We start from the raw sequence: 24,084 nt of genomic DNA, 5'->3' as shown, positions 1-24,084 counted from the left end.
TAAATAAAAGAGCCTGTATCCCATGCTTCTGCAGTAAACCAAATATTTCTTTTTCTTTTCTTTTTTTAGTAAACCAGATCTTTCTGACAACTCTTGGGGAATGCTGACATTTGCTTGATTGTCACTTTTTATCTCTAACAGCAATTTGTTCATATTTTGCCATCTCTTCACAGCTACAATGCTACAGATGACAACTTGGAGGCCATCTCCATTCCCAGAACCACACATTACTCTGGGTTTCAAAATTTAGAATTCTGTAAGGGTATCAGAAGGGAAGTGCAACCTAGGAAAGAAAGTTTTAAGCTCTGTGTCGAATATTGCTGTACTTCACACTCATGGCCAGGCTTGTCCCTGGGACCCACATTGACTGCCTCTCTCCCCGAGCTTTGACCACGTTTGGGCTCTCTTCTTCCCATTTGTTCTCATCATTGTGTCTGCTCTAAAGCACCACATCTTCAGGCTTGTCAGAGAAAACCACTTTTTTTTTTCAATGAAACAAAGTGTGCCTTTATTGTAATTTGTTCATTCTCATTGCTTTGTGGTATTCCAATGGTGAATATATTGATGAGTATCGATCGAAATTTGTTTTTTTTTTTCAACTTAAGGCTACTGCAAAGTAATACTATTGTGAAAATTCTTGTACATGTCTATTGGTGAACATGTGTATGCATTTCTGTTGATATATAAACAGAGTGCAATTGCTGGATCTCAGGGTATACCTATGCTCTGCTTTAATAACTGTCAGTTTTTGGTTTTGTTTTTTAACTTGGTTGTCCAGTTTCTATTCACCTTCCACTTTCAACAGTATATGGAAGTTCCAGTTGCCCCACATCCTTGTTAATACTTGGGATGACTTTTAAATTTTAACTATTGTGGAGTACATAATGAAGTTCTTCATAGTTTTAATGTTAATTTCCCTGATAACTAATAAAGTTGAATACTTTTTCATGTTTACTAGTAAGTTAGATACCTTCTTTTGTGATATGCCCATTTTTCTATTGGATTGTTTGCTTATTGTTTTTAAAGATTTTATTCATTTATTTATTTTAGAGAGAGAGAAAGCACATGGAGAGGCAAAGGGGGAGGAGTAGGGAGAGGGAGAGAGAATCTTGAACAGACTCTGAACTGAGCACAGAACCTGATGTGGGGCTTGATCTCACGACCCTGAGATCAGGACCTGAGCCAAAACCAAGAGTTGGATGCTTGACTGACTAAGCCACCCAGGTGACCCCGTTTGCTTATTTTTTTTAATTGGGTTGTAGGAGTTCTTTATGTATCGTAGCTATGAGAACTTTGTTGGACATATGTATTTCAAGTATTTTCTTCCATTTTGTGGCTTGCCTTTCACACTCCTAATGGTATCCTTTTTTAAAATTTTTATTTTAATTCCAGTTAGTTAACATACAGTGTTATGTTAGCTTTAGGTGTACAATATAGTACATTTCCATACATCACTCGGTGATCATTGCGACAACTGTGCTCCTTAATCCCTACCACCTATTTAACCCATCCCTCCACCCCTTCTCTCCTCTGATAGCCATTAATTTGTTCTCTGTAATTGAGAATCTGTTTCTTGGTTTGCCTCTCTCTTTTATCCCCCCCTTTGCTTGTTTGTTTTATTTCTTAAATTCCACATATGAGTGAAATCATTGTATTTGTCTTTCGCTGACTTATTTCACTTAGTATTATACTCTCTAGCTCTATCTATGTCATTGAAAATGGCAAGATTTCATTTTTTTATGGCTGAATAACATTCCAGTGTGTGTGTGTATACCGCTTCTTCTCTATCCCTTCATTCAATTGATGGACACTTGGGATGCTTCCATATCTTGGCTATTGTTGATAATGCTGCTATAACATAGGGGTGCATGTATCTCTTTGAATAAGTGTTTTTGTGTTCTTTGGATAAACACCCAGTAGTTCAATTGCTAGATGATATAGTAGTTGTATTTTTAACATTTTGAGGAAGCTTTATACTGTTTTCCACAGTGGTTGCACCAGTTTGGCTTCCCAAAACAGTACACGAGGGTTCCATTTTTTCCAGGTCCTCGCCTACACCAGTTGTTTCTTGTGTTGTTGATTTTAGCCATTCTGACAGGTGTGATGTGATATTGCATTTTTTATTTGATTTGCATTTCCCTGATGGTAAGTGATGATGAGCATCTTTTTATGTGTCTGTTGGCCATCTGTATGTCTTCTGTCCTTCTTTTAATTGGATTATTTGGTTTTGGGGAGTTGTTTTATAAGTCCTTTTTTAATTTTTAAAAAAGGTTTTATTTATTTATTTGAAAGAGAGAGCAGAGAGAGTGCATGGGGTGGGGAGGGGCCAAGGGTGAGGGAGAAGCAGACTCCCTACTGAGCAGGGAGCACCATGCAGGGCTTAATCCCAGAACCCCAGGATCAGAACCTGAGCTGAAGGCAGATGCTTAACCAACTGAGCCACCCAGGTGCCCCAAGTTTTATAAGTTCTTTCTATGTTTTGGATACTAACTCTTTATCAGATATGGGTCATTTACAAATATGTTCTCCCATTCCATAAGTTGCCTTTTCGTTTTGTTGATTGTTTCCTTTGCTGAGAAGAAACATTTTATTTTGATGTAGTCCCAACAGTTTATTTTTGCTTTTGTTTCCCTTTCTTCAGTGGACCTATCTAGAAAAAGTTGCTATGGCCATTGTCAGAGAAGTTACTGCCTGTGTTCTCTTCTAGGATTTTTATGGTAAGAAAACCAGAAATTTAAAAATTAATTGGAGGGGTGCCACATTCTTCCCATGGAATAGTCCTTTTACATTATTAGTGTTTAGCCTAGAGTATCTGCATTTGGATTGCTGCATCAAAATCCAAAGTTATGTCAAGGACAAAGAAGAGAGACCATAGGTTTCTAGTCAGAGTTCATACCAATCCCTGTCCCACACAAAACAAAGAGTCCACCATTAAGATAAACTTGTAGTACAATATTTATAGCACAGGAAATGTAATAATAATAATAATAATAATAAAGGTTTTGAAACACCATTTTTTTTTCCTCTGGCCAACAGGAATTCAGAAGTACTGTGGTCCCATCTCTGATGGTCCTGCCCTCAGAGAGCCTATAGTCTCGGGGGATGTCTTATATTTGAATCTTGTGATTTTTTAGTGATCAAATTTGTTTTTTAAAAAATGATTTTATTTTTAAGTGATCTCTACACCCAATGTGGTATTCAAACTTACAACCCAGAGATCAAGAGTTCCAGGCTCTACCATCTGAGTCAGCCAGGCACCCCACTCTCTTTTTTTTTTTTTACTTGATTGCATCTCTATTGTCATCTTGGTTCTGACCTTCACTTGAAGGTAAGCTGTCTCTTGAACTTCCATTACTTATCCTTAGGCACTGCCATAGAAGATGTAGCCCCTCTTGGAAGATTTCTTCTCAATTCTGAAACCCCAATTTATAGGGCTTCACAACACTCTCCTGGCCACTGACTTCCTAGTGCAGTAGTTCCTAGCCAGGGAAGCACAACAGAAAAGTCTGTTTAGCTTTTGCAAGATCTAGATGGTCTGGTACTCTTCCCCAGGAATTTCTGAAACATTCTGATATTTTGATTAGGAAGGACAAGACATGTTTTAAAAATTAAAACACTTTTTTGATTTGCTATGAAGCAAAGTTCATAGTCCCTCTTTAATAATGCCTCATAATAAAAGAGCTTATGTTTGCCTTTGTACTAGTATAACTTTCTTTGTTTTCATGGAAGAACCTCATTAAGACATGAAATAAAAGGACAGAAAGGAAACTCAATATTCAGACATCTTAAGATGCAGCCAGATGAGTAGCTTAGCTATCTAAGATAAAGTGAGGGCTCTTAATAAGCAGGTGGAAATCCTGAGATTTTCTGAAAAATTATTGTCTATGTGCCTGTGTAAATCACATTTCTCTGACCCTCAAAGCACAAGAACTGCTAAACTATTCTGTGGCAATTTGTGTCTAAGAAATGAGAGGGGAGTGGCACTTGGGTGGCTCAGTCGGTTAAGTGTCTGCCTTCGGCTCAGGTCCTGATCCTGAGGTCCTGGGATAGAGCCCCACATCGGGCTCCCTGCTCAGAAGGGAGCCTGCTTCTCCCTCTCCCTCTTCCCCTCCCACCTGCTCCATCCACTTGTGCTCTCTCTCATGCTCTGTCTCTCAAATAAATAAAATCTTTAAAAAAAAAAGAAATGAGAGGGGAGATGCTAGATAGTGTCTTCTGTGTAGATATCATCTGGTGCCCGCTATATTTTTCAGATGGTAAGACTTGAAGTCAAGAATGGTTGTTCCTTTATCAGAGTCAAAATGACTAAGTGGCAGGACCATGAGCTATGAATATGAGGTCCTGTTACACCCAGCCAGGTCTTCTAGCCCTTTTGTAGGACCCCATGCTAACTTTTTGTTCTCAAGCAGTAGTTGAGTGACTTCTATTCTTTCTCTCCTTAGTTTTTGCTCTTCAAAGTCTTCGAACACATGAAACAATCCCCTACCCCAGATTCTGGTCTTCTATGAAAGGTACTGTACTTATTTGTGAATACCATTCTTATTCCATGAAAAATTATTACTGACTACTATGTTCCAGGCACTGAGCCAACTATTGTCCATTCTATGGTGAATAAATCATACTTAGTCCTACCCTCATGTAGTTTATAATCAGGGTAGGGGCAGGTATAGATGTTAGATAAATATTTGATTACAAATTATGGTATGTTCTATGAAGGAAAAGTGTAAGGTGTTTTTAGGGAGAAGATAGGGAAATGTAAACTAGCTGGAGAATGAAGGACAGGTTTTTGGGGCAATAACATTTAAGGTGAGATCTGAAAGTTGTATAAGTGCCAGCTAGAAGAACAAATTGGGCAAAGTGTTGCAGTCAGAGGGAGCAATGTGTGTGGGAAGTTCAAGAGCTTGCTTGGAGTGCTGAGAAATTCTGGGGTGACCATGTCTTTGGGCTTCCCTTGGGGTTGCTAAAAAAAGTTTGAAGTGAAAAAATTGTAGCATGGAATAAAGGAGATGTGTGGAAATCAGAAAAGTGAGTTTTTTGTTTTGTTTATAGATGAACCATTTGTCAGTTCAACTGCTTTGATTAGGTTTGTTCTTTAATTTATATCCTACCTTTCTCTCAGAAAGAAAAAAAAATGTAACTTCTTTGTTAGGACATAAGAGTCTATGGCATTTTTAATCTTTTTGTGATTACTATTGCATGAAAGAGAGGTATGACTTCTTTATTGACCTTTGCCATGTGGTCTATGCATTGGAGTAGTCTGACTTCTGAATTTTCTTTTAGTTGATTTATTTTACTTCATTTTGTCTTCAACTCAAACTCTACTCAATCACTCTGAATTTTTAAATCTATGTGGAAGTCACAGTATAGAAAATGAAGTCAGAAAGCCATAGAAATTTAGGTGAACCAAGAAATTATTATTTCATTTGTGGGTATCCTGCTTTAAAATTCTCTAAGAAACATTTTTTTATTCTCTCTGATTTTAAATAACTAGAATGAGGCAAATCAATGAAATATTTTTCTACTTACTGTTACAATTTTAACTTACGTTTCTTGAATTGTGCTTTTTATTTCTTGGACTATTATGTACTTAATGAGGATAACAGAGAAACCCTGTCCTAGGAACTGTCCTAGGTGCAACCTAGGGGTCCATTTGATTTTCTGAACACAGAATCTCCACTGATAGACCTACTGTGTGGGGAGGGTTTGGCTGAAAATCGGAGCAGGAGAATGGGCTTGTTTCTTAAATCAGGTAAGATTCAGACAGAATGAAAATGGCTGGAGAAAAGCAACAAGATAACAGGTCTCTTTTCAATCACTAATCTCTAGTGGCTCTTAGAGGGTTCAGAAATTACTCTCCCTCTCTCCAAGACAAATATTTTTCACTTTATTCTTTCCTCAAGAAAATTAAGGAAATTCCTCAAGGATATACTATTCCTTCTTTATTCTTATTTAAAGACTTAGCTTTTTATTCCACTGAGAAAATAGTAGCAATCAAGAGAAAACTTGTTTTTCAACAACAACCTATTCTACTTTGCATTTAAAATGGATAAACTTTTTGTGCTTCTGTCTAAAACCAACCTTCCACTTATGTATTAGATTCCATTTCCTTTTGCCTATGGAAGGGTGTTACCCTTGTAAATATCTTCTTCTCAATCACCCACTTATTCCTCTCTATAGAACAATTCTTTCATAATCCAAACAGGCTGTAATTTTTCCCACTTAAAAAAAAATCCTCTCTTTACAATAGATGTATCCTCTAACTACCACTTGTGGGTTTATTTTTATTTTTAATTTTTGCAATTTTTCAAAGCAATAAGTAACAATCCTTGCTTTGCAGGATTCCAATAGGCACAGATTTCAGGACCCCAGTTTAATTAAATAATACCCGTTTTCCAACAAAATAGTTCAACTTTCAGCTACTATAGTATATTAGCTGAGTAATGGCATAAAGTACAAATTTGGCTTCTAGCTCATCAGTTCACAGATCACCGTGTAAATAACAGATGTGCATCGTGATTAGTGACCAATAATGTCATTTCTCTGAATCTGTTGATGATTGGTCACTGTGCATGACAGTTCATATTTACAGCAAAGTGTGTAGTTCTGTTGCCTTCCAATAATAACTTCCTATCCATGAGTTAATAAACTCATGCAACATTTTATAAAAATGGAAAAACTAAAATGGATGTTGGCTAATGCCGAAGAAATTGCAACAAAGAAAGAAAAAGTGGTAGTTCTATTTTTAACTTTTTGAGGGACCGCTGTACTGTTTTCCAGAGTGGCTGCACCAGTTTTCATTCCCACCAGCAGTGCCTGAGTGTTCCCCTTTCTCCACATCCTCGTCAGCACCTGTTGTTTCTTGTGTTGTTAATTTTAGCCATTCTGACGGGTGTGAGGTGGCATCTCACATACACCCTGATGTTCACAGCAACATTATCTACAGTAGCCAAATGATGGAAAGAGCCCAAATGTCCATTGACTGATGAATGGATAAAGAAGAGGTGGTGTGTGTATATATATATATATATATATATATATATATATATATATATATATATATATATATATATATGTAGAGAGAGAGAGAGAGAGAGAGAGAAAGAGAGAGAGAGAGAGGTGATTCTACATATATATAATCACCTCATATTATCATACAAACATCTTGCCATTTTCAATGATGTGGATGGAGCTAGAGTGTATTATGTTAAGTGAAATAAGTCAGAGAAAAACAAATACCATATGATTTCACTCATATGTGGAATTTAAGAAACAAAACAGATGAACATAGGGGAACATAGGAGGCAAACCATAAGAGACTCTTAACGATAGAGAACAAATTGAGGGTTGCTGGAGGGGAGGTGGGTGAGGGAATGGGCTAAATGGGTGATGGGGATTAAGGAGGGCAGTTGTGATGAGCACTGGGTATTATATGCAACTGATGAAACACTAAATTCCACTCCTGAAACTAATATTAACTACAATTTAATTAAAAACTTGAAACATTAAAAAAGGTGGTAATGCTGAAAATGTAATTCAAATTAGACATTCATGGAATTATAGAAGAAACAGCTGACCATGGACATGTTGACACGTTGTTTAAGAGAATCGAGATATGCAACTAGGGGAAATCAGTAAAAGTGAACTTATCAACATAAATAAGGAAAATGGTTGTGAATGAAAGTGTCCCGAGGAAGTGATGCTGGCAAGCACTTCACGTTAAAAGAACTCTTAGAGACATTTCATGACTTTGAAAGTACAAAAGATAAAATATTGGAAATCGATCCAAATTTAGAAAGGAATATGATAATTCACATAGAAAAGATGCTTGCTCCATAAAGTAGATTATACAATGAGAAGAAGGCAAGGTCTCTTCAATCTACTCTTTTTGTTGTTGTTCAATTTACTCATGACAGTTTTTTTTTTTTACAAAGAAAACACTTTAACTCTCAATGTTTCTGATGTTTTAAAGTACAATGTGCTTAATAAATATTAGTTTACTGTTTATATATTTATAACCAGTGGGAGAATTTTTAATGTTTTGACAAAGATTTTTAAAGGTCACACAGCAATCATAATTTTTGCCATGATTATTAAGATCATTTTGCATGGTTTCAGGTTGCATGCTCATTTTCATTGTCTTGCACTATGATGCAAAATGAAAACTGCCTATGTTGCCCTTAGACAGGGGCAACTGGAGCCCCTGCAGTTTAGAGTCCTGCCTTTGTCTTTCTCCACGCATGCCCTTTGTCATACTCCTCTCCTCCTTGCCCATGTTCTGGGTACTTGAGACTCCAAAATTTACTGTACCCAATGGCTCTGATTTTGCTTTTGTGAGCTTCTTCCCTGGTCAGTCCTCTTGGCATAACAAGCATGTATACACCTAGGCCCAAGGAGTGGTTGAAAGGCAACTCTATGCAAGAGGGGGCAAAAATGGATTGAATTGCATGGGCTGTTTACATGCATGTGTGTGGTGTGGGATGGGAATGGGAAGAAGAGGAAAGTGAGCCTAAGGACTGGAGCTTCTCTTTGAACTCCTCTCCTCAGCCTTCCAAATGTTGGTGTCAGGCCAACTTCACAGTAAAATTCCTCAAAAGCAAACTCTATGTTCTCTGCCTCTACTTTTACTGTTCTTTTAAAAACTCATTCTTGTCAGGATTTTATCTCTACCACTGAAACTTTGGTATAATATTCAATGACCTCCTGTTTTGTCAAATGGTCTGTTCTCTGTCCTCAACTGTCATGATCTCCAAGGAGTAATTGACATTAGTGATCATTTCCTCCTCTTTGAATTGCTTTCTTCACTTGACTTCAGGTGTTCTTGGTGATCTTCTTACCTTATTTGCTTTTTGTTGATCCTTAGCTTCCTCTGCTGGTTCCTTTTGATTTTCCATCTGCTCAACATTGGTGTGTTCAAAGCCTCAATCCATGTATTTATTTTCTCTATTTATTCTTACTTCCTTGGTGGTCTTATCTAATCTCATAGCTTTCAGTATTACTTACCTGCTGACAACTCCAAAATGTATAGTTCCAATTTATAGTTGACCTCTCCTGGGAACAATTAATTCATCAACCTAATTGTCTATTCTGTATCTCCAGTTGGATATTTAAGATATAAATATTGATAGTGCTCCATTAGCAATCTTGGCTTTCTCTTCAAAAGGGATTCAAAGTATAACTTAAGAAAATCACTTTTACTGCCACCACCTTAGTCCAAGCTAATATTGCTCACTTGGTTATTGTAATAGCCTCTTAACTGTTACCACCCTTGCCCACATTTCAACATGTAGACAAAGAGGTACTTTTAAAATTCTGAATCAGATCGTGTCACTCTCCTCAAAGCCTGTAGTGGCTTCCTTGCCTAGTGAGACTAAAAATCTAAGGCTTTACCATGGCTTTTATAAGAGGCTTAAATACCTGGCTTTTACTTCTCTGACATCATTTCCTACTCTTTCCTCTTTTGATTCACAGGACTGACTTGTCCTGTGAATATGCCAAGTATCTGCAGTCTCAAGGTCTGTATAGAAGGGTACATCAACAAACAACTTCAAAATGTCAACATCAATAGCATTTAAGCACAATGAGAATTTATTTCTTATGCAGTTTATAGCCCAATGTGGTTTGGTGATGGTAGGCATCAGGGAGCACTGGCTTTGTTCCACACTGTCATTTGGGACAGAGGCTCCTTCCATCCTGTCGCTCTTCACAACCGCAGGTCTGTAGAGTGTTTTCTATTCAGGTAATGGATAGAGAGAGAAAAAGAGCATGGAAGATTATGAAAGAGGTTTATTGGAGGACATTCTATAGATTAGAACTTGATCTCATGGCCTCACCTAACTGCAGGGGAGACTGGAAATGTAAATCAAATTTGTGCTATGAGGAAATGTCTGTTTCAATCACTACTTTATCCTCAGTGCTTACAATAATGCTTGGCACAAAGTAGACACCAAATAAGTATGTTGGATGAATAAGTGATTAAGTGAGTGAACTTGGGAACTGTGATAAGACTGAACCTTTAGTTAGAGACTGAATTAGCCCTGATGCTAGGAGTCAATTGAATTAGAGGCCAGTAGTGGAATATTTTGCCATCCCTTAATTCTGTTTTACTTTTTTTTAATGTTATGTTAGTCACCATTCATCATTAGCTCTTTTTTTTAAAGATTTTATTTACTTATTTGAGAGAGAGAAAGAGAGAGAGACAGCGAGAGAGGGAACACAAGCAGGGGGAGTGGGAGAGGGAGAAGCAGGCTTCTGGCTGAGCAGGGAGCCCAATGCGGGGCTCTATCCCAGGAGCCTGGGATCATGACCCAAGCCGAAGGCAGACACTAAATGACTAAGCCACCCAGATATCCCTGTTCTTAATCTTAATATGTTTAAATATGTTTAAATAAGAGGATATTGTTTTTTCCTTTATATTACATGGTAGATGAAATTGATGTCCTTAATTTAAAAGATCTCTGTTTTCACAATAAAAATCTCATATTGCAAAACATTTTTCACTCTCCTACATCCTTGCAGCTAGTAAACTCACTCTTTGGTTGAAAAGTTGACAATGAAGATGACCAAAGACCTTATATTTTTTTTCTCTACCCTAATCTTTCTACTTATCCCACCTCTCCTTGTATTTGTTTACATCAGATAAAAACCAAAAATAAATGTAATTTTATTCACACAGAACCTTATAGGGAAGGGTGATAAAAAGCATCATTGGACACCTATTTATGAATCACAATGTTGTACACATACACATCATGCTATACTAATAAACACATACCATCTCACAAATACTGAGTTCAGAACTACTGTAACCCATTCAGAGCAATTAGCTCTGTCAATAGAGCAAATTTTGTGCAGGTAAACAGGTAATACCCCCAAGTATTTTTCAAGGCTCCTTAATAAATTCCAAAATGTTTTCACAAGTTTCTCTGCCTGCTTATTCTTAAATAATCCATTTAAGTAATTGGCTTTCTGCAGATGCTATGATGTTTTATGTTGGTAGAGCTACTGCTAGTGAGTATCGTATATTCTTTCTTCCATTTGATTTAAAAATTTAGATTATCAGCAGCCTTGTAAATCTTTGTTCCTTTTATGCTCTTCCACAGCCTTTCCTCTTTACCCATACCATCGCTGCTGTGGGTTAGGCATTTATCTTTCCTGTCTTGGATTTCTGCAATAGCCTTATAACTTACTGGTCTTCATGTCTCCCATCTCTTCCACTTCCAATTCATTTTCCTTTCAGCTACTAGAATTCTTTTTCTTTCTTCTTTCTTTTAAAGATTTTATTTTATTTATTTGAGAGATAGAGTGAGAGAGAGAGAGCACAAGAGGGAGTAGGATCAGAGGGAGAAGCAGACTCCCCGCTGAGCAGGGAGCCCGATGCGAGACTTGATCCCGGGACTCTGGGATCATGACCTGAGCCGAAGGCAGTTGCTTAACCAAATGAGCCACCCAGGCGCCCTAGAATTCTTTTTCTAAAGTGTAAATAAAAATCAAGTGGAGTCCAAAAACTAAAATAATGACATAAACAAAAATAGAAATGCTGGATAAGAAATTCAGAGACACAGAATATCCATTTTATCTTTTGCCCCTAATAATAACATCTTGTGTTACTTGGGCATTTTTTTTTTTTTTTTTTTTGGTCAGAATGAAGATATATCTTATCCTCCTTTGTAGCCAGGAGTGGGTTGTTGACTAAGTTTGAATCATGAAATCATAAATGGAAAATTTCTATGGTACTAGAGGAAAGGCTCCTTAAAAGTAGTTGACTCAGCTGAGAGGTGTTCTTTTTATTCTCTCTATTTTCCTTATTAATCTGGAATATGTCAACCATATAGGGCCAAAATGGCTTTAAGAATGGAAGTTAAGTAATAAGGACGGCAGAACAGAAAAACAGGAGCCTGATTTCCTGATATCACTGTAACATCAAAATGCCAGCTCTGGACATCTTTAACATTTTCTTTTTTATTGTTCTGGAGTATTATTCCTGCTATATGCAGACAAAGCTAATCTAACAATTTGTCATAGTATAAATAACATGAGACTTAGTTTGTCTGAGTTTGAGGAGATGGCTGGAAGTCTTGCCAGAATTGTCCTATAAGTAGTAAGAAATAGGGGACTGGGAGACAGGTAGGAAAAGAGTCCTCTATTTGATAAACATCTCTTGGGCCTCTCCTATGTGTCAGGCACTGTGTTAAGTCTCAAAAATAAAAATATTAAAAATACTGAGATGACCTGTTTCCTACTCACAAATGGCTTCCAGTTTAGTAGGAGAACATTTAGATTACACTATGATAGGTGATCAAATAAGGGACAAAAAGAAGACAAGATTAATTATATTTAGGAAGTCAGGGAAGACCCTTATAGGGTCATCAACACCTGGATGTTGCAAATTCATTTGGACATCTTAAAGTCTTCATATCATTAGACTTCTCTGCAGCATTTAACATAGTTGGTGAGAGAAGATTGTATTTTCCAAAGTTGGTTGCAACAATGCCACATGCCCCTGCCTCATGCTCTTCTGCAACCTTGCCATTCCCCTGTGAAGTGGTAGAGTTGGCTTCCCTTGCCTTTGGGTCTGGGTGTGCTTGGGACTTGGTTGAAGCAATAGAATGTAGCAGAAGTGATGCTACCTGACTTTCCAAGCTAGATCACAAAAGGCAAAGCAGTTCCTCCCTAGTTAGCTGGAAGTTTGGCATAGAGTCCTTAGCTTCCAGTAAGAAGATGGACTAATTGAAGCCACCATGGAGGGGCTACATGTAGATGCTCCTGTCATCAGGTCTTGTCTTGTCTTCAAGTGTTCTCAGCCCAGGCACCAGACATATGAGTGAAAGAGCTTCAGATAATTCCAGCTAACCAACACTCAGCCATCTAGTCAGTCCAGCCTCCAACTCTTTCCAGGTGAATCGCAGATATTATGCAGTTACAGGCCATCTTGCTTTGATCTTTCTGAATTCCGAATTGACAGACTCTTTGAGCATAATAAAAATCTACTAGATTTGTGATGGTGTGATTCAGTAATTGGCACAGTAGATTATTCTTGACTTTTCTTCTATCTTTTTGGTGCTTCCTTTTGGTCTTTGCTGACTTCTGCTTTTCAAATTCTCTCAAAACCTTCATCCTTAGTGCTCTTTTCTATTATTCCTTAGGAGATCTTTTCCATTCTCTTTAATGTAAGTCCTTTTTAGATGCTGAGATACACCAAATCTGTATCTTGAGGCCAGGCCTCTACTTTCAGCTCCAGCCTTTATCTTATTTTAAGTTCCAATTGCTTACTTGATATCTTGAATATCTTATGGACATCTCAAATATGATGTGTCCAAAACCAACATACTTAATTTTTGCCTCAAAATTACCCTAGTTTTCTTCATCTTGGTTAATGGTACTTTCACCTCCACTTACTCAATCCAAAACAAAATTATTCTGGAGTCTCCCTTCTTTTTCTTTTTCACATTTAATCCAATCCAAAATTCTATCAATTGTATTCTAAAATTAAACTAAAATCTGTCAACTCTTGTCTGATGATAGTGTTACCATACTGGTTCAAGCCACCAAAGTTCACTGGTTTGATATTAGATATGGAGCTCTACTCTATTTCTTATAGCTGCAAAGCTGTGGGTGAATCACGTATCTCCGACTCCTATTCCCCACCCCTGCTTCCTCATTGCAGAGTGTCTATATCTATGCTAGGGCAAGACAGTTGAAACCACTATTAATTGGAAGAACTGGAAGTGAATGCCTCTCTCTACCCCAACTTGCAGGGTGACAGGGGAATTCTCTGCTACTGAATCTGATCCAATTGTGAATGAAGATTAACATTTGTTATCTTAGTAGCATTTAATTTTAGGGAGGAGATTGTTTTTTATTTATTTATTATTTTATTTATTTTTAAAAAATTATTTATTTTTATTTTTATTATTTAATTTTATTTTTGATTTTTTAAATTTTATTTTATTATGTTAGTCACCATACATCATTAGTTTTTGATGTAGTGTTCCACAATTCATTGTTTTCATATAACACCCAGTGCTCCATGCAATACATGCCCTCCTTAATACCCATCACCAGGCTAACCCATCCCCACCCCCAAAAGCCTCAGTTTGTTTCTCAGAGTCCATAGTCTCTCATGGTTCGTCTCCCCCTCCGATTTCCCCCCCTTCATTTTTCCCTTCCTTCTCCTAATGTCCTCCATGCTGTTCCTTATGTTCCACAAATAAGTGAAACCATATGATAATTGACTTTCTCTGCTTGACTTATTTCACTTAGCATAATCTCCTCCAGTCCCATCCATGTTGATGTAAAATTTGGGTATTCATCTTTCTGATGGCTGAGTAATATTCCATTGTATATATAGACCACATCTTCTTTATCCATTCATCTGTTGAAGGGCATCTCAGCTCTTTCCACAGTTTGGCTATTGCAGACATTGCTGATGTGAACATTGGGGTGCATATGGCCCTTCTTTTCACTACATCTTTGTCTTTGGGGTGCTTTGGGTCATAGGGTAGCTCTATTTTTAATTTCTGAGGCACTTCCACACTGTTTTCCAAATTGGCTGTACCAGCTTGCATTCCCACCAACAGTGTAAGAGGGTTCCCCTTTCTCCACAACTTCTCCAACATTTGTTGTTTCTTGCCTTGTCAATTTTTGCCATTCTACCTGGTGTAAGGTGATATCTCAGTGTGGTTTTGATTTGAATTTCCCTGATGGCTAATGATGATGAACATTTGTTCATGTGTCTGTTAGCCATTTGTATGTCTTCTTTGGAGAAGTGTCTGTTCATGTCTTTTGCCCATTTTTTGACTTGATTGTTTTTTGGGTGTTGAGTTTGAGAAGGTCTTTATAGATCTTGGATACTAGCCCTTTATCTATAGTGTCATTTGCAAATATCTTCTCCCATTCTGTGGGTTGCCTCTTTGTTTTGTTGACTGTTTCCTTTGCTGTGCAGAAGCTTTTTATCTTGATGAAGTCCCAAAAGTTCATTTTTGTTTTTGTTTCACTAGCCTTTGGAGATGTATCTTGAAAGAAAATCCTAGCTAATAGGATCCAACAATACATTAAAAGGATCATCCACCACTTCCAAGTGGGATTTATCCCTGGGATGCAAGGATGGTTCAGCATTTGCAAATCAATCATTGTGATAGAACACATTAATAAGAGGAGAGAGAAGAACCATATGGTCCTCTCAATTGATGCAGAAAAAACATTTGACAAAATATGGCATCCTTTCCTGATTAAAACTCTTCAGAGTATAGGGATAGTGGGAACATTCCTCAAGTTCATAAAATCCATCTGTGAAAAACCCACAGCGAATATCATCCTCAATGGGGAAAAGCTGAGAGCCTTTCCCTTAAGATCAGGAACATGTCAAGGATGCCCACTCTCGCCACTACTGTTCAACATAGTACTAATAAAATCTTTAAAAAAAAAAAAAAAGGGCACCTGGGTGGCCAGTTGGTTAAGCGACTGCCTGCGGCTCAGGTCATGATCCTGGAGTCCCGGGATCGAGTCCCGCATCGGGCTCCCTGCTCAGCAGGGAGTCTGCTTCTCCCTCTGACCCTCCCCCACCTCATGTGCTCTCTCTCTCTCTCTCTCAAATAAATGAATAAATAAAATCTTTAAAAAACAAAAACAAAAACATAGTACTGGAAGTCCTAGCAACAGCAATTGGACAACAAAAAGAAATAAAATGTATTAAAATTGGCAAAGAAGAAGTCAAGCTCTCTCTTTTCGCAGATGAAATGATACTTTATGTGGAAAATCCAAAAGACTCCACCCCCAAATTACTAGAACTCATACGGCAATTTAGTAATGTGGCAGGATACAAAATCAATGCACAGAAATCAGTTGCTTTCTTATACACTAACAATGTAGAAAGAGAAATTAGAGAAACGATTCCATTTACAATAGCACCCAAAACCATAAGATACGTCGGAATGAACCTAACCAAAGAGGTAAAGGATCTATACTCTGGGAACTACAGAACACTCATAAGAGAAATTGAAGAAGTCACAGAAAGATGGAAAAACATTCCATACTCATGGATCAGAAGAATAAACATTGTTAAAATGTCTATGCTACCCAGAGCAATCTATACCTTCAATGCCATCCCAATCAAAATTCCAATGACATTTTTCAAAGTGCTGGAACAAACAATCCTAAAATTTGTATGGAATAAGGAAAGACCCCAACTTGCCAAGGAAATGTTGAAAAAGAAAAACAAAGTTGGGGGCATCATGTTGCCCGATTTCAAGCTATATTACAAAGCTGTGTTCACCAAGACAGCATGATACTGGCACAAAAACAGACATATAGACCAATGGAACAGAATAGAGAGCCCAGATATGGACTCTCAACTCTATGGTCAAATAACTTCGACAAAGCAGGAAAAAATATGCAATGGAAAAAAGAGAGTCTCTTCAATAAATGGTGCTGGGAAAATTGGACAGCCACATGCAGAATAATGAAACTTGACCATTCCCTAACACCCTACACAAAGATAAACTCAAAATGGGTGAAAGACCTCAATGTGAGACAGGAATCCATCAAAATCCTAGAGGACAACATAGGCAGTAATCTCTTTGACATCGGCCAGAGCAACTTCTCTCAAGATATTTATTTATTTATATTTTTAAAAAGTTTTTAATTAAATCCCAGGTATTTAACATACAGTGTAATATTAGTTTCAGTTGTACAATACAGTGATTCAACACTTCCCTATATCCCCCAGTGCTCATCACAAGTACATGCCTTAATCCCCATCACCTGTTTAACCCAGCCCCCCCACCTCCCCTCTGTAACCATCAGTTTGTTCTCTGTAGTTAAGAGTCTGTTTCTTGGTTTGTCTCTCTCTCTCTTTTTTCCTTTGCTCATTTGTTTTGTTTCTTAAATTCCACATATGAGTGAAATCAAATGGTATTTGATTCCTTTGTCTGACTGAATTATTTTACTTAGCATCATATTCTCTAGCTCCCCCATGTTGTTGTAAATGGCAAGATTTTGTTCTTTTTTATGACTGAGTAATATTCCACGGTGTGTGTGTGTGTGTGTGTGTGTGTGTGTGTGTGTGTGTGTATACATATACATATGTATGAAGAATATATATATATATATATATATCCCACACCTTCTTTTTTTCAAAAATTTTTTAGGAAATTGTTTTTTATTTGGGAAAATATCTTGACAAACTGCTTGGGGTTAGAAGTGAGACCTAAAAACACAGATATCGCATGTGCCAGGACAGGTAAAGGTGGATAAATTGATCTGCCTGAAGCAAGGAGAGGAATTTACTTTCATGCTGGAAGAAAAGTGAAGGAAGGAAGAGAGTAGAGAAGATAATGAAAAGAGATGAGCCAGGACGTGGTAGATCACTGGGTCTCCAATGTAGGACATTTGGAAATGCTCTAAAAGGAGCATTAGACAAATATACATGAGAGGGGCTGAAAACTTGATCCATAGATACTCTGAAAAACCAGAGGAACAAAGGAATTGCAGCATAGGAGGGGCCATCTTTCATTCCTACATATGTCCTGGGGGCTGAACTCTCTCATCTCTGATGTTGAGAATACTACAAGCTAAATCCCATGGCCAAGACTGGCCAGAATTTGGGGTGATTATTGGGATAGGAGTTTTGTGATCATCTTAGATGTGACTGCCTGCCAAAACTTGCCTTTGGATGCCTTCCCTGGAAAAATAAATGCAAAGTTCCAACAGTAGGCCAGGAATTGCATATTAGTCTGAGAAGAGTCATTCTTATAATATTCACTGTTCTCATGTTAAAGGGACAGTCAGGCCAGAGTAGGTAGCAACGTCCCCCAAAATCCCAATCCCTGGGGCCAGTATTGTGTGGAAGGGAAGAGAATGTCTAAACTGTCTCACCATTCGGAATGTTGCTATGATAAATGGTTCTTCTTAAGAATGTTGATATTAGGAGTACTTAATTTTGTCCGCCTTCACAGATTAAAAGGAAATTAGAAATACTGGTAAGTATTGAGAGCTATAACTTTCTATCAGGCTATTGAACTGAGCTCCTTATTACAAGGTGACTTTGGTTAACTTTAAGTATAAAAGATTCATGAGAATTCAGCCTATACTATGTGAAAGGAAATTTCTTTCTGAGAGGCCAATGTTTTCTTATTGCCATAGAAATTAAATTATTAAAAGCCTCACTTACCATATTCTTTGAAATGGTGAAAAAATGTAGGAGTTGATTCTAGAGGAGGAATAGAAAGAGATCTCAGTTTTAAGTAGATTAGCACACTTTGTCTTTAGTCTTTTGGATGCGACTTTTTAAAGTGATTTGTGAGGTGGAATCTGGTTTATTTTTTAAAAGCACAGAACACTCAAATTAAAATACCTCTGTGATCACTTCAACCTCCTCACTGAGGTAAGCACCTTGCCAAAGGAAATAATTTTACTTCCCTGGCAAAGCTACTTAGAGAACTCAATTCTCCTCTGATTAATGCAGCACTATTTCAACCTTTTGATTGGAATGATCAAGAACATTCTGCTTTCCTGCAATATTTAAATGTGTATCATGATTTCCAGTTCAAGGCCATATTTAATATGCAAATTGCTCTTTCAGTACTCTAAAGCCATGACTATGCCTGAATTCCTCTAAATATCACTTGAATGCCAGTTTATGTAATCACTATTAAGCCATTACCTGGCCTCTGGATATCCTTATATTTCAGCTACTGGTGAGTAATTTCCACTTACATTGGCAGATCACTGATAACACATAATGTATCAGATGATTGCACCACACAGGGCAGGTAACTGCTAGTACATTTTGCCTTCAGCCACCCCTGTGAATCTGACTTAGGGCTAGAGTGAGGAAAGTTTGTCCTTTCAGTTATCCTTAGAGATGGCCCAGGGCAAATGTACCAATAGCCATGTGGCAGGCCTACACTAGAGGCATTTTGGCAGCTGGTTAGAAATGCCAGTGAGAGCCGAGATGCCCTTCAACAGACGAATGGATATAGAAGATGTGGTCCATATATACAATGGGATACTACTCAGCCATTAGAAAGGATGAATACCCAACTTTTGCATCAATATGGATGGGACTGGAGGAGATCATGCTAAGTGAAATAAGTCAAGCAGAGAAAGTCAATTATCATATGGTTTCACTGATTTGTGGAACCTAAGGAATAGCGTGGAGGACGTTAGGAGAAGGAAGGGGAAAATGAAGCAGGGGTGGTGGGAATCAGAGGGGAAGACGAACCATGAGAGACTCAACTCCGGGAAACAGACTGAGGGTTTCGGAGGGGAGGGTGGGTGGGAGTTGGGGTAGCTGGGTGATGGGTATTAAGGAGGGCACATGTTGTAATAGCACTGGGTGTTATACTCGAATCATTGAACACTACATCAAAAACTAATGATGTACTGTATGGTGACAAAATAACATTAAAAAAAAAAAAAGCCAGTGGGGAAATTAGAAACAAGATCTAAGGAAACAAGTTCCAGTACAAGTTGCACTGCTTACTAAATACTAGAACACATGTGGCTACCATTTCCCTCTTACCTACCAGCTATTTCTTTGTTGTAGTGATTAAAAATCAACCTCTGGGAAATGCCTTGCTTTGGGCACTGGGCTTCCTGCCTGGGCTACTCTTGATGCAGACCAAGCTGGTGTGATGAACCAGAGAGGAATTCCAAAGTTGGACTGCTACACCGGAGACCGTATTGCTTCTCGGCACAGAAGCACTCAATTGCCTATTTGGTTCCTGGAACACCGATCTGTAACTTCAATGACGGGCATGGATGGGGAGTGGCTAAAAGAGTGCTAGAAATTATGGATTTGTTCATGACAGAAAAACTAGTGTGATTAATTGGTATTTTCTGGAATGGCTTTTTAGCAGTGGTTCCCTAACCTGATCAGTACTCAGAATTACAAGAGAAACTTAAATACAAAGATTTAGATTCAGTGCTTCTTGGCTGGGTACTGTGAATCTTTGAGCAGCCATTTTGTGAACCACTGTTTTATGGGGATGGACACGGCCTAGCATAAATAAAACGACTTGGGGAAGAGAAAGCAGGTTGGTTGACATGTGTTGGTAGATCTCTTCCAGAGGTAGTATACGGAGCATGTTTTATTCTACGTCTGAAAAGAATTGAGATTTATTTACATAATAATAGAACAGACAGACCTCTTTATGTTTCAGAGCTTTTGTAGCTGATTTTATGTACCTTTGACAGTTCCAGATGGCTGCAAAATTTCAAATTTCTCTTTAGGACCTCAATAAATTCTTTGAAACATTGTGGGTGTGTGGAGGAGGCAGGTCCATTTTCTTCCTGAGATTCTTTTATCGATAAACTTAGTGGGGCATGGATGCGGGGATGAAAAAGACAAGCATACAGCTGAGCACAAATGAGTGGCAAGAGACAGAGGACAAATTTGAAAAAGCAAGACAGGAGGGCAGTCCTGTCCTCCCCACAGTTGTTATCTCATGATACCCCTTCCTTTCAACACAGTTATCACAAAGAAACTTGTGAGAACACAAATGGAAGGAATGGCATATTCCAGTGGTTTGAGGGAACATTTTAGTGTCCTGGTGGGGATCTACTAGAAAAGTGGACAAAGTGGCAACAGTGGCTGCTGCTGTGGCATCTGTCTCTGGCCATCCATGGAAATGCCGTTTCTTGTTTTCTGCCTCTGAGGCACCTGCTTAACAAGAACTGCCGTCTGGTCTTTAAAGGTGGTTTCTGCAGCGGTCTTCCTGACCCCTAGCCTGTCTTGGTTCATGTCCCTATTTTATGCTCCCATGACTATACTTCTAATGATAGCATTTTTCAGTTTATTATAATTTTTTTGAATTGTGGTATAATATTTTAAGATTTAATTTTTTTCTCCATTACTCTATCTTTTTATTCTTGTGTTTAAATTCCAGCTGGTTCTGTGCTTAGGGATAGGGGAGCGTTATGGCAGGAAGGAAATCAGTGGTGATGCAAAAGCTTCCATGACTATTTTTCCTGAAGCTTAAACCCCATTATCAGAGAATAATCTCAGGTACAGATAAAATCTCTTGGCCAGAAACATGAAAGGAAGACTTTCTCAGAGTTTAGAAAATACCCCCTTCTAACTGGAGGGTGGAAGATGAGGGGAAAATGGGAACTGTGGGTCTGAAATGGAGAGATTATATGCCCTGCTCCCCTAGTAGAGTCTGGTAGGGGAAAGATCTGGGGGGAATGGCCAAATTGTGAGTCTAGGGGTTGATGGAATGAAAGGAGTTTTGGAATAAAAAAATCAGAGCTGGCATCAGCCTTTTAAGACTGCAAAGAAGCCCTCTGCAGCTTGTATGGAAATTCCTCTTACAGCTGGGCCCAGTGAGGCTTTAGAAAACTCATTGGCAGGACCAGACTAATTAACAGGTCAGATTGAGATCAGGTATGCTGCCTTCAAGAAAGAGCACTATCCTTGGCAGTTTTATTAGTTTGCAAGGGCTGCTGTCACAAAGAACCAGAAACTGAGTGGCTTAAATAATAGAAGTTTATGGTCTCACAGTTTTAGACACTAAAAGATCAAGGTATACTTTGGTTGGTTCCTTCTGAGGGCAATGAGGAAATCTGTTTCTTGCCTTTCTCTCAGCTTCTGGTGATTTGGTGGCAATTTTTGGTATTCCTTCCCTGATCTCTGCCTCCATCTTCACATGGTATTCTCTCTGATGTGTATCTGTGTCCACATTTCCCCTTTTTACAAATACAACAGTCAAATTAAATTAGGGCCACCCTCATGACTCCATCTTAACCTGATTACTTTTGTGAAGACCCTGTCTCCAAAAATGGTCCAAATCATTCTCCAAATAATTCAACCCATAACTGCTGGTGAACTTGCTAGCAAGGAAACCAGCTGCAGTTCTCCTTGCAGTAGAAGAAAATTTTCACTTTTAGCTAAGGGAATGCTTCATCAGTGAAAAGAGAAAACCCTCACTAGCAGCTGACTGCCTGGCAGAATCATGTTTTCAATGTTTAGGAATGAACTGAGGGTAAAGGATGAGAGAAGAACTTTTTCTTCCTGTGGTGAAGTATGGGTTTCCCCCCGATAGAGAGGGATGATTGGTCAAAAGACTTGAAAAAGTGGACTGTGTGGAAAGGAAAGGAAATTAAAGGGAGATGTGGGGAAGAGAGATGGGTTGGAGAGAGAGGAACAGCCACATGGGATACCTCCTCTGAGTCTTTGCATGCCCTGTGTGATTTTGCTTTTCCGAGATGCACTGGTTCTTTGGCAAAATACATAGTGTGCCTCCTTCATAGTCCTGTGTGTACTGCTCTGGGGGAAGACAAAAGGCAGGAGGTCTGCAAAGACTCCTTCAGTCATCTTTTAGGGACTCTGCAGGATGCAGGCTTCCTTTCCTACTTCCTGTTCCTAGTTGGAATCACCAGGGCTGTTGTCATAGTGGAGTGAGCCATGGGACACCACCGCAAAGCAGAGACAATAAATCTGAGCTGCCGCATGGAGATCGCAGACCACCTTTCAAGACAGAAAAGGAAATGCCCTTTCCAGTGTGGTAAGTCATGAACGTTTAGGTGACTTTTCAGACATTCTGTGGATTCCACTGAAGACTGAAGAATAACTTTTCACCAAGGTGAGACAACCTCCAAACCTGGATTTTTCCACTTCATATGAAATTTTTTTTTTTTAATTCACTCAAAGTGCCTTTAATGATTGCCTCCACTGTCATTACATTCTCTAAGCCTTCGGATTTCCAGTTAACTAATGCACCATTTAAACCCTTGATAACTAGGAAATGTTCCAGTTCAGCCAGCTTGTATTCCATGATCCTGAGGTTTACCAATATTTGCTTCTGCATGGTTATGGTGTGTGGGGAATTAATTAAGATATCCCAAGAGAGGCTGATGACTGAAAGACTCTTATCAGTATCGCTCTTAGTTGACCCAGTAAAAGAGGTTGGTCTTACTAGTGCAGGAGAAGTCGAATTTGATGACATTTCACCAACGCTGCTCTGAAAGTGGCTTTTCCAGAAGACAAACAGAAAAGCAAACAAAATGCCGCTCAGTAGAAGCAACAGCATGCTCATGTTTCCTCTTCCGCCTCTTTCTCTCTTCTCGGGCACGGAGGTACTCAGCTGGCAGTTGCGAAGCAGAGGGACACTAGTCACCAGACTAGGGAAGTCATGGGCCATGATGCTAAGTATCCCACACTGCCTGGTGCAGCTACACCTCAGATGAAATTTAAATCTTTTGGAGTTTGTCATTCTTTCTCCAGAGAAAGGAAATGAGGTGAGGACATTTTTAAAATATTTATGACAAAAAATTTAGACATCAAAATGCTTTCATGAAGCAATGTTGATGGCTTAAGTATAAGTGAATTGCAAGTTTTAGTTTGAAAAAAATAATTTAAAAAACTAAATGGAAAAGATTATTTGGAATGGGGAGAGAAGATAATAGAGGAGATGGAAAAGGATTTAGATATACTTTGCATTTTGTGTATCTTGTATTTTTCCACATGTTGTCAGTATATTTTCAGTACTCTCTATTTGCTTTATTCTTTTTTCCTCGATTTAAAATAAAAACCTTGTGTTTAGTGTGTGTAATGTATATATGTGTTTATACATATTTTTAAGCTGGAACTCATCTACAACTTTAAAAATAGTCATTTACTTTCTGCATTTGGCTACTGTATGAATATTACAGAATGAGTTTATAATCAGCACCTTTATTATCCTGATTCAAAATATCTGCAATGTACAAAAGACATAGAAACACAATACAACATAAAAAATAAAGTGTGAAAAGGAAATTTTAAACATGTTTTATCCCCTCTCTAGCCTATATGTCAAACTACTCAGTAGAGACTTTCTTGAGGGCAGTGGCATGTTTACTCTTTTGCATCCCTGGCCCCTAGCACAATGTTTGGAATGAATAGGCCCCAGAAAATATTTGTTGAATGAATCAAAACCCTTGGTAACTTTGTGCAAGCTGGGTATTAGGGATAGTATATGTTTAACTGCTTTTCTCCCTGATCAGAGCTTGAATTGGGACACCTAGTTCCATTACTATTGGTTTCAGGACTTGGAATAAGGAATGAAGAAGTGTCTCCATTCTTTTTTCCTTTGGGGATAATTTTTT

The 24,084-nt window shown here is 38.3% G+C and overlaps 1 long non-coding RNA gene across 1 annotated transcript; it reads left to right on the top strand.

Moving 5' to 3' along the window:
- Positions 1 to 2,681: 2,681 nt before the first annotated feature.
- Positions 2,682 to 20,267, top strand: LOC118356760. Its single transcript, XR_004819928.1, has 3 exons — positions 2,682 to 2,717; positions 4,443 to 4,511; positions 19,544 to 20,267. It is a non-coding gene; the product is annotated as an uncharacterized LOC118356760 (long non-coding RNA).
- Positions 20,268 to 24,084: the final 3,817 nt, after the last annotated feature.

The sequence above is a fragment of the Zalophus californianus genome, chromosome 2 (genome assembly GCF_009762305.2).
Source record: "Zalophus californianus isolate mZalCal1 chromosome 2, mZalCal1.pri.v2, whole genome shotgun sequence".
Classification (NCBI taxonomy): domain Eukaryota; kingdom Metazoa; phylum Chordata; class Mammalia; order Carnivora; family Otariidae; genus Zalophus; species Zalophus californianus.
Note: the sequence above shows the minus strand (reverse complement) of the source record. Positions and strands in the feature narration are given on the sequence as shown.